This window comes from Brassica napus, chromosome C7 (genome assembly GCF_020379485.1).
Source record: "Brassica napus cultivar Da-Ae chromosome C7, Da-Ae, whole genome shotgun sequence".
Lineage (NCBI taxonomy): Eukaryota > Viridiplantae > Streptophyta > Magnoliopsida > Brassicales > Brassicaceae > Brassica > Brassica napus.
This window is the reverse complement of record NC_063450.1, coordinates 28,391,958-28,401,249: the sequence shown is the minus strand read 5'-3', so window position 1 is coordinate 28,401,249 and position 9,292 is coordinate 28,391,958. Positions and strand designations below refer to the sequence as shown.

At 38.6% G+C, this 9,292-nt stretch overlaps 1 pseudogene; it reads left to right on the top strand.

Annotated features, from left to right (window-relative positions):
* Positions 1-217: 217 nt before the first annotated feature.
* LOC125590532 lies at positions 218-8,795 on the top strand (annotated as a pseudogene).
* The last annotated feature ends 497 nt before the right edge of the window (positions 8,796-9,292 follow it).

Genomic DNA, 9,292 nt, shown 5'->3' with positions numbered 1-9,292 from the left:
CCGCATGTATTGGTAAAATGCTTCTTTTTTTTATGTTGCTGTCTCTCCCTATCAATAGTTCCTTTGGCCCTTTACCGTCGAGAAAATGGTACTTCAGAAATGCCTCTCTCTGAACCTGTGAGTAAACTACCATTACTGGATTGTTTACTGAGAAACTTATAACTTTTCTTTCTGATACTACTGAAGGTTGTCATCATTCTTCATATTGTTTATCACCATGACTGAGGTCTTGTAATCCAGTCTATAATTAAGCTATGTTGGTGTTTCTGGTGTGATACTCTTTTTTTTTAATTTAGTTGGCTAACCTTGGGGATCTTGAAATTGGCAGGTGTGATTCCGCCATTCTGTCAGTTGTCACATTGATGCTCCTGAGTCAGTGACTTGCATTGTGTGACTGAAGTTGGTTTCTTACGGTCATACTAACTACAACTTAAGAACTCTAGGTACATTAGTTACTTGCATTGTGTTACTTTATTGGCAACTTGCATTGTGTTACGTTTTTGACCAGACAGTGTTGAAAACTTTAGGCTAATCCTGAAGTCTCCTACTACGTTAGCTTGAAAAGCTTGGCATATTTCATGGTTGCTCTTACATTGTGTTATCTAGTAATGAGATACGTCTAATGGTGGTAATAGCATAAATATTCATATACTTGCAAAAGTTTCTAGTCTGAAACCCCGCATCTTCTATACGCTATTATTGAAAGAGTGTTGAAGCTTTCAGTTCCAAACTTATACCTGTGCCTCTGCATGTTCTACTGCTTCTTCCACCTTTGGTATGTGCCGCGTGTAGAAGCCGGATAACCGGACTGAAATAAACGATATAATAAAAGCTATATGTTAAGGAAATAAACGATCAAAAAGAGCGAATACAAGAACGATAAGAAATCGTATTCGTAAACGAACATGGAGTCGAGATATAATCTCTTTCCTTAACTCTAAATATTCGCTCCGTTAGTGAGACAGTACTGTACGAATATCGAGTCCCAGGATACAACCATGGCAGACAAATCACGCTTCACTCGTGATCGCCCTATCGAACTATAAACAATACGAAACACTCTCGGTTTTGTGACTTACGCTAAGAGAATTTTGCTGTTGGTTTCGATGTCAAAACTGTTGAGAAATGAATGAAGAGGAGAGACGATATTTAAAGAGACGGAGAAGACCCACTTCCCACAACAGCTGCTGCACGTGGGCGAGAATCTCGCGGAGATCGAGGGAAGTTGAGTTGCGAAACTTATTTCCCAAGACTCTCTCTTATCTCGTTTAAAACTTTCGAAAGGATAAAATGCATGACGTTTTTATTTTGAAGACAAACTACTTGTCGTTTTAAATAAAATTGCATGTTGTTTTTTCCGGAAATGAATGGCAAAACATTGAGCTTAACTTGGTCCAAAAAGAATCATATTGGGCCGGAGGCCCTCCACCAAGATCCAAGCCCAAGCCCATGCCCACGCCGAGCCGAGCCGGCCAGACGGCGGCGGCGGCGCGCACGTGGGGAGACTTCCTCTCTCCTTGAGCCGTTTAACCACTCATAACACATGAGCATATATATATATATATACATATATATATATATATATATATATATATATTGATCATCTCCTCTCTACTTCCCCGATGTGGGATGTTCTTAAGTTTCATTCACTAAAGCCAACCAGGCTTTTGCCATGTGACCCGTAGGCCCATTTGTATTCAGATTTTGCCTTTTATTAATTTAGCCATTAGGATATAATATTAGGTCCAACAATCCTTCATATGAATAGAAATGACTCTTCTAAACATATGCAGACTAAATGCAGACTCGATAGACTCTAAAAACTATACTTATTCTAATCCTGACTAGACTATACAGACTTATCGAGAGTGTTTGCGAAAATTCACTGTGTTTGAGTTGGTGGCATTTTTAAGCCTTGAACCACTCATAGTTAATATCTGTCAGGTTTACTTTACCAGAAGGTGAACATGATGTCTTGAACCAACCGGTGTTTTATGTAGACCGAGATAACAAGCATTACGCAGCTTCATTTTCTCGTAGAGCTTAGTTGTCTATTGTGTTCATTGTGGCCCTGAACTATTCATGATTTTCATGAGTGAACTTAGAGAATATAACCTTGCATTCATTCTCCTAGAAACGACCCCATTTCACACTCATTAGGTGATTGACCATGAAAAGTATTGAGTAATACTCTGCTTTAGAAGCTATGGAATCATTAAAAGCTTATGCTTATCCTTCTCATATTTGTTAGCACTTTTATCATCTTAGGAGCTGGGAAGAGACTGCTTTGAATCAAGTGCTTTGGTTAGATTCAGTTTGATTTTGTTTTCCCTTTGAACCTACGTCTTGCGATCTCCAGTCATGATAGGTAGGGTTGCAATCAAGCATCCTCATTCGTTATAGGCTTTAAACTCATTCCTTTTGATGACTTAGCAACAATATCTCATGGCAAACCTTTAGTAAATGGATCCGCTAGGTTGTCAGCCGATTTGATGTAGTCTATTGTGATTACACCAGTTGAGATAAGTTGTCTAATGGTTTTATGTCGTCTTCTGATGTGACGAGATTCACCATTGTAAAGATTACTCTGAGCCCGAGCTATAGCTGATTGACTATCACAATGTACGCGTATAGCTGGCACATGTTTCTCCCACATAGGAATATCTTCCAAAAAAATTCTAAGCCATTCAGCTTCTTCTACTGCTTTGTCTAAGGCTATGTACTCAGATTCCATGGTGGATCTGGCTAGCACTGTTTGTTTGGTAGATTTCTATGATATTGCTGCTCCTCCTAGTGTAAAGACATATCCACTTGTGGATTTTAAGTTTTTAGAATCTGATATCCAGTTAGCATCACTGTATCCGTCTAAAACTGCTGGTTCTTTACCATAGTGAAGCCCAAAATCTTTGGTGTAGTGCAAGTAATTAAGTACTCTCATTATAGATTTCCAGTGTGTGTGACCTGGATTACTTGTATATCGACTAAATACTTTTACTGCATGCGCTAGATCTGGTCTCGTACAATTAGTCAAGTACATGAGACTTTCGATCACACGTGCATACTCGTTTTGTGAAACCGCTTCACATGAATTCTTTTTCAAGTGCATTTGGGGATCTAACAGAGTTTTTGCCGTACTTTTAGAGTAATTTTTGAATCTCTCTAATATTGTTTGAGCATAATGAGATTGGGTTAAGGTAATTTCATTTGAATTTCTTGTGACTTTAACCCCGAGAATTACATCTGCTAATCCCAAGTCTTTCATCTCAAATGTCCCTTTGAGCATGTTCTTTGTTTGATTGATAATGTTTTTATTACTTCCAATAATGAGCATATCATATACATATAGGCATAGCAAAACCTACGCATTTTTGGTTGTTTTGTAGTATATGCATTTGTCACATTCATTTATTTTGAAATCATTTGACATCATTGTATTGTCAAATTTTCTGTGCCATTGTTTAGGAGCTTGTTTAAGCCCATATAGTGATTTCACAAGTCGGCATACTTTGTCTTCCTGCCCGGGAATGACAAAACCTTCAGGTTGTTTCATGTAAATTTCCTCTTCTAAATCACCATTTAGAAAAGCGGTTTTTACATCCATTTCATGGATTTCTATGTCTCTTAAGGCTGTGATTGCTATCATCAGTCTTATTGATGTTATTCTCGTTACTGGAGAATATGTATCAAAATAGTCAAAGCCTTCCTTTTGTCGGAATCCTTGAACTACAAGCCTAGATTTGTATTTTCCACCAGGTTCTCGTGTCATTATCCATTTACTTCCTAATGCTTTGCAGCCAGGTGGTAAATCTGTTATGTACCATGTATAATTTTGCATGATAGAATCAAATTCACTCCTGACAGCTTCGTTCCAAAATGGAGCTTCTGGTGAAGCCATGACTTCTGCCAAAGTTTTTGGAACATTTTCGACTAAAAATGCCAGAAAATCTTCACCAAAAGATCTTTCCTTTCGAGCTCTTTTGCTTCTTCGAGGTTCATCTTTTTCTTCATTTTCTGAAATATCATTTATAGAAATCTCGACGTTTTTATCAATTTCTGAGTTCTTGTCATTGTCTCTTTCTTCTCAAGTTCGTTTTGAACTTTGTTTTTCCTTATTTGGAAAAATATTTTCGAAAAAAATGCATTTCTTGATTCCGTGACTGTTTTTTCATGAATGTCTGATATTTCAGATTTATATACCATAAATCGATAAGCACTACTGTTATATGCATATCCGATGAAGATGCAATCAACTGTTTTAGGTCCAATAGTGACCCTTTTTTGTGACGGCACCGCAACTTTTGCCAAGCACCCCCACACTTTGAGGTATTTATGCGAAAGTAAATTAGCTTTCCATAATTCATATGGAGTTTTGCCAGTTATTTTGTGTGAAATTTTGTTGAGGATATAATTAGTGGTAAGCAACTTCCCCCCACATGTTTTGGGGTAACCCAGATTCCTGCAACATTGCATTCATCATCTCTTTTAGAGTTCGATTTTTGCGTTCAAAAACTCCATTAGATTCTGGTGAGTAAGGAGCTGTAGTTTGATGGATTATTCCATGTTCTTTACAGAATGCATTTGATGGACCATCATACTCTCCTCCTCTGTCGCTTCTAACTACTTTAATAGTTGTTTTAAGCTGATTTTCGACCTCGAGTTTAAATTCTTTGAATTTTTCTAAGATTTCATCTTTGCTATGTAATAGACATATATAACAATATTTTGTGCAGTCATCTATGAAGGTCACAAAGTATTTTTTTCCAACCTCTAGTTTATATGTATTTTAAATCACATAAATCAGTGTGAATTAAATCTAGAGGTTTGTTTGTTCTTTCAATATGAGGTGATGGCATTTTTGTGAGCTTAGCTTGTACGCATACTTCATATTTTTGTTTACTTATTTTGCATTTAGGAATTAGATTTAAATTCATTAATATTTATGTAGATTTGTAGTTTACATGGCCTAATCTTTCATGCCATGTATTAAAAGACTCAACTAAATAAGCAACTGGCTTCTTATTCATTGAAACATTTGGAGCTACAACTTTCGGAGGGACTGTCATTACATTCATCTTGACAAGTCCATCCTTAACATACCCCTTTCCCAAATACATCCCATTCTTCTTAATCACGAGCTTGTCCGCCTCAAGACTTGTGGCGAATCCATTCTTGCTGAGCAAGGTTCCCGAGACCAAGTTCTTCCTCATGTCAGGCACATGCTTCACATTCGTTAGAGTGACTTCACGTCCAGATGTCATCTTCAAAACCACATTGCCGCGGCCTTCAATCTTGGAGACTGCAGTGTTTCCCATGAACAACTTCTCATGAGTCTTACTTTTCTGATAAGTGCTGAACATCGTCCTATCAGTGCAAATGTGGGTGGTTGCTCTTGTGTCATACCACCATTCCTTAGGGTTGCTGCCTTCAACCATGTTGACCTCAGTCACCATTGCAACGAGATCCTCCTCAGTGAGATTCGCTTGATGCTTCTCATCTCTGATCTTGCTGCGCTACTCAACAGTCTTGTGTTCCACTTTGTGGCAGTAGTGACACTTCCCCTTGAACTTCTCCACATTCGCATTGATTTCAATGCCTTTGTTCTTGAAGGTTTTTCCAGAAGCCTTCAGGGCTGCAACAGTTTTGGAAGGCTTGGCAGAAGAATGGGCGTGTGCCTTTCCTTTGCCTTTGTGCTCAGCCATGTTGGCACTATGCTCCTTAGCAGTGACCTTGTCAGCAGTTCAGTTTCTGGATTCCATCTGAAGCCTCATGATAAGCTCCTCGAGCCCCATCTTCTTCTTCTTGTGCTTCAAGTAGTTCTTGAGAGGAAGCTTTTCAATGAAGCTGAGAGTTGTGAATGTCTCGCAGATGGACATTCCTTCAGCAACGATTTCATGGAAAATGAGCTGAAACGCTTCCACCTGATCCATGATGGGTTTTGAATCCACCATTTTGAAGTCATGGAACTTTAAGACCACATACTTCTGGCAGCCAGCGTTCTCACCTCTGTACTTCTTGTCCAGGGATCTCCACAGCTCTTTCGTAGTGGGAATATCACAGTAGACTCGGTACAATGGGTCAATGAGACGACCCAAGATGTATCCTTTGCAGACAAAGTCAGAATGCACCCAGATGTCAACACTTTCGAGAGTGTGGACATCATCAATCCCGTAAGGGACACGGGGCTTGTCCTCCTGGATGAATTTGTCTTGCTTCAGTGTTGTGAGGAAGAACAACATCTTCTTCTGCCACGTTTTGAAGCCTTTGCCATCAAACTTGTCTGGCATCAGTCCTTGAGTGAATACGCTAGGTACAGACGGAGGAGTTTGAACTGCCACCAGACCACTTGTGGTTCCTGAAACTGAACCCGTCTGATAAAGACCAGCACCGAATAGGCTACATCGAGTGGTTTCATCATCAGCATTACCCACTGGAAGGATAGTAGTTGTTGTTCCTGCAGCGGTTGACGCTGTGTTGGTACCAGCGGTTGTCAGACCAATTGCATCAGTTGCTGCAACATTGAGTGGAGTCTGAGTGACATTCGTGGTGTCAATGGGGGGGGGTGTTGCTATCGTTCGTCATTGTTTTTTTCTGTAGAGAAAAACATGAAAGCGAATCAGTACTCCATTCAATAAATAACATATTATTTTAAAGATAAATAATAGTTTAAAATCGATGGTCATTTTTGGTGCTTGAACCAAATCATATCGATATTAGTCTGGAAAAAACGTTTTGCAAACTCGCTTAGAAAAGCGTTAGCAGAAACCATTTTGTATAGACTTAGAATGTTTCATAAACTCGCTTAAGGAAGCGGCTATGGAAACGATTCATATACTTTGTTTTAAGAGTCGTATATAAAAAAAGTTTTGCGATAATGCTAGAAAGCAATCCGCAAATTGTTATGAAATATATAAGAAACGTTTCGCAGAAGGGCTATAAAGCAATTCGCAAACACGTTTACAAAAGAACAAAGAAACGTTTCGCGGATAAGCAAATAGCAAATCGAAAACATCGTTTCAATGAAACCAGAAAAAGTTTCTTCGAATCGTATATAGATAAACGTTTTTCGGTAGTGCTACAGAGCAAAACGCAAACCGTTTATGAGATAATTAAGAAACGTTTCGCGGAAATGCTACAGAGCAAATCGCAAACATCGTTCTAAAAAATGTTAACAAATTATTGTTAAACTGTTTTTCAATCCAATCAAACGCTTTAAATAGAAAGCGAAATAAGAGTTAAGATTGTAGAAGCCGGATAACCGGACTGAAATAAACGATATAATAAAAGCGATACGTTAAGGAAATAAACGATCAAAAAGAGCAAATACAAGAATGATAAGAAATTGTATTCGCAAATGACCATGGAGTCAAGATATAATCTCTTTCCTTAACTCTAAATATTCGCTCCGTTAGTGAGACAGTACTGTACGAATATCGAGTCCAGGGATACAATCATGGCAGATGAACTTTACTCGTGATCGCCCTATCGAAATATAAACTCTACGAAACACTCTCGGTTTTGTGACTTACGCTAAGGGAATTTTGCTGTTGGTTTTGATGTCAAAAATGTTGAGAAACGAATGAAGAGGAGAGACGATATTTAAAGAGACGGAGAAGACCCACTTCCCGCAGCAGTGCAACAGCTGCTGCACGTGGGCGGGAATCTCGCGGAGATCGAGGAAGTTGAGTTGCGAAACTTATTCCCCAAGACTCTCTCTTATCTCGTTTAAAACTTTCGAAAGGATAAAATGCATGACATCTTTATTTTCTAGACAAACTACTTGTCATTTTAAATAAAATTGCATGCTGTTTTTTCCCGAAATGAATGGCAAAGCGTTGAGCTTAACTTGGTCAAAAGAATCATATTGGGCCAGAGGCCCTCCACCAAGCCCGAACCGAGCCAGCCAGACAGCGGCGGCGCGCGCGTGGGGAAACTTCTTCTCTCCTTGAGCCGTTAAACCACTCATAACACATGAGGATATATATATTGCTCATCTCCTCTCTACTTCCCCGATGTGGGATGTTCTTAAGTTTCATTCACTAAAGCCAACCAGGCTTTTGCCATGTGACCCGTAAGCCCATTTGTATTCACATTTTTCTTTTTATTAATTTAGCCATTAGACTATAATATTAGGCCCAACTTCGCGACCCCTTCTCTTTCAACATAATTTCCAAAGACAGAGCAGCGAAACAAAAAATGATATCTCCTCAATAAATTGATCATTTTACTTTCTCACAGTTTGAGATGTAATTTCAGTTTCTGATCACAAGTCTCTTTGCATTGGTCATGTCCACATGTTAAACATATTGGCAGAACTCCTCTGCTTGGGGGATCGTGAAGTCTACAAGCAGATGATTGCTTAGTTCTCGTTGTTTTCAGGTCACGAACTAACCAAATTTCATGTGCACACTGTCTTCCTTTATCAGTATTGGAGAATGTGGAACATGGTATGGCCAGAGGCACTTGAGAGAAAACCCGATACAGTGAATCCGAGGTGATCTCCGCTGGCCACGTGGATATGGACTATTGCTTTCGGCCCATTTGAATGCCCATGAGAAGGTCCATCTATGGGCTGTACCTCCACCTAGAAGTTAAGTCTGTGTCTTTAATAGATTTGGGTTTAACCCTTTTACTTTTACAGAAAAAAAAACAAAAAACATGGCACAGCTCTTCTCTTCCTAAAACACCGCCTTTTTATACGAAACAGAAGAAGAGACCTAATGGAGATCTTGTTTTCTTAGTAGCCTGTTCATAAATGGATGGTTTGACATATATATAGTATTAGTCATTTGCGATGATCTAGACTTTTATCTGAGATTCATAAGTTCATAACTTTAACCCTCCACTCAAAACTTTCCAGGTACCCATTATTTATTGCTTTCTTAGTCTCTGTATAGTCTTTCATGAGGTATATATATACCTTATTTATTTCCCTCTCTAGAAACATGAACACGCTATTGAAATAAAGAATTCTAGCACTAAAAGCATTGTTCTTACTTACATTCTCGTGTTTACATAATTTCCTTGCAGTCGATCTTCACAAATAATCTTGAAGCTTCTTTCACATTTTCTAACCAGCAAATTTATATATACCTTATTTATTTCCCTTTGGTCTTTATCACAAACTATCTACAAGAAAGGTTTGGCTCCATGGTATGCTCTCTAAAGTCTAAACCCGAAAGATAAAAAGACCGTATAACTCTATTTCTGATCATAGCCACTTTACATCTTTAGTTTTGGAATGTGATCACTGATCATTAGGTAGGAAACATGATATTCTGGTTCACCTTCTGCA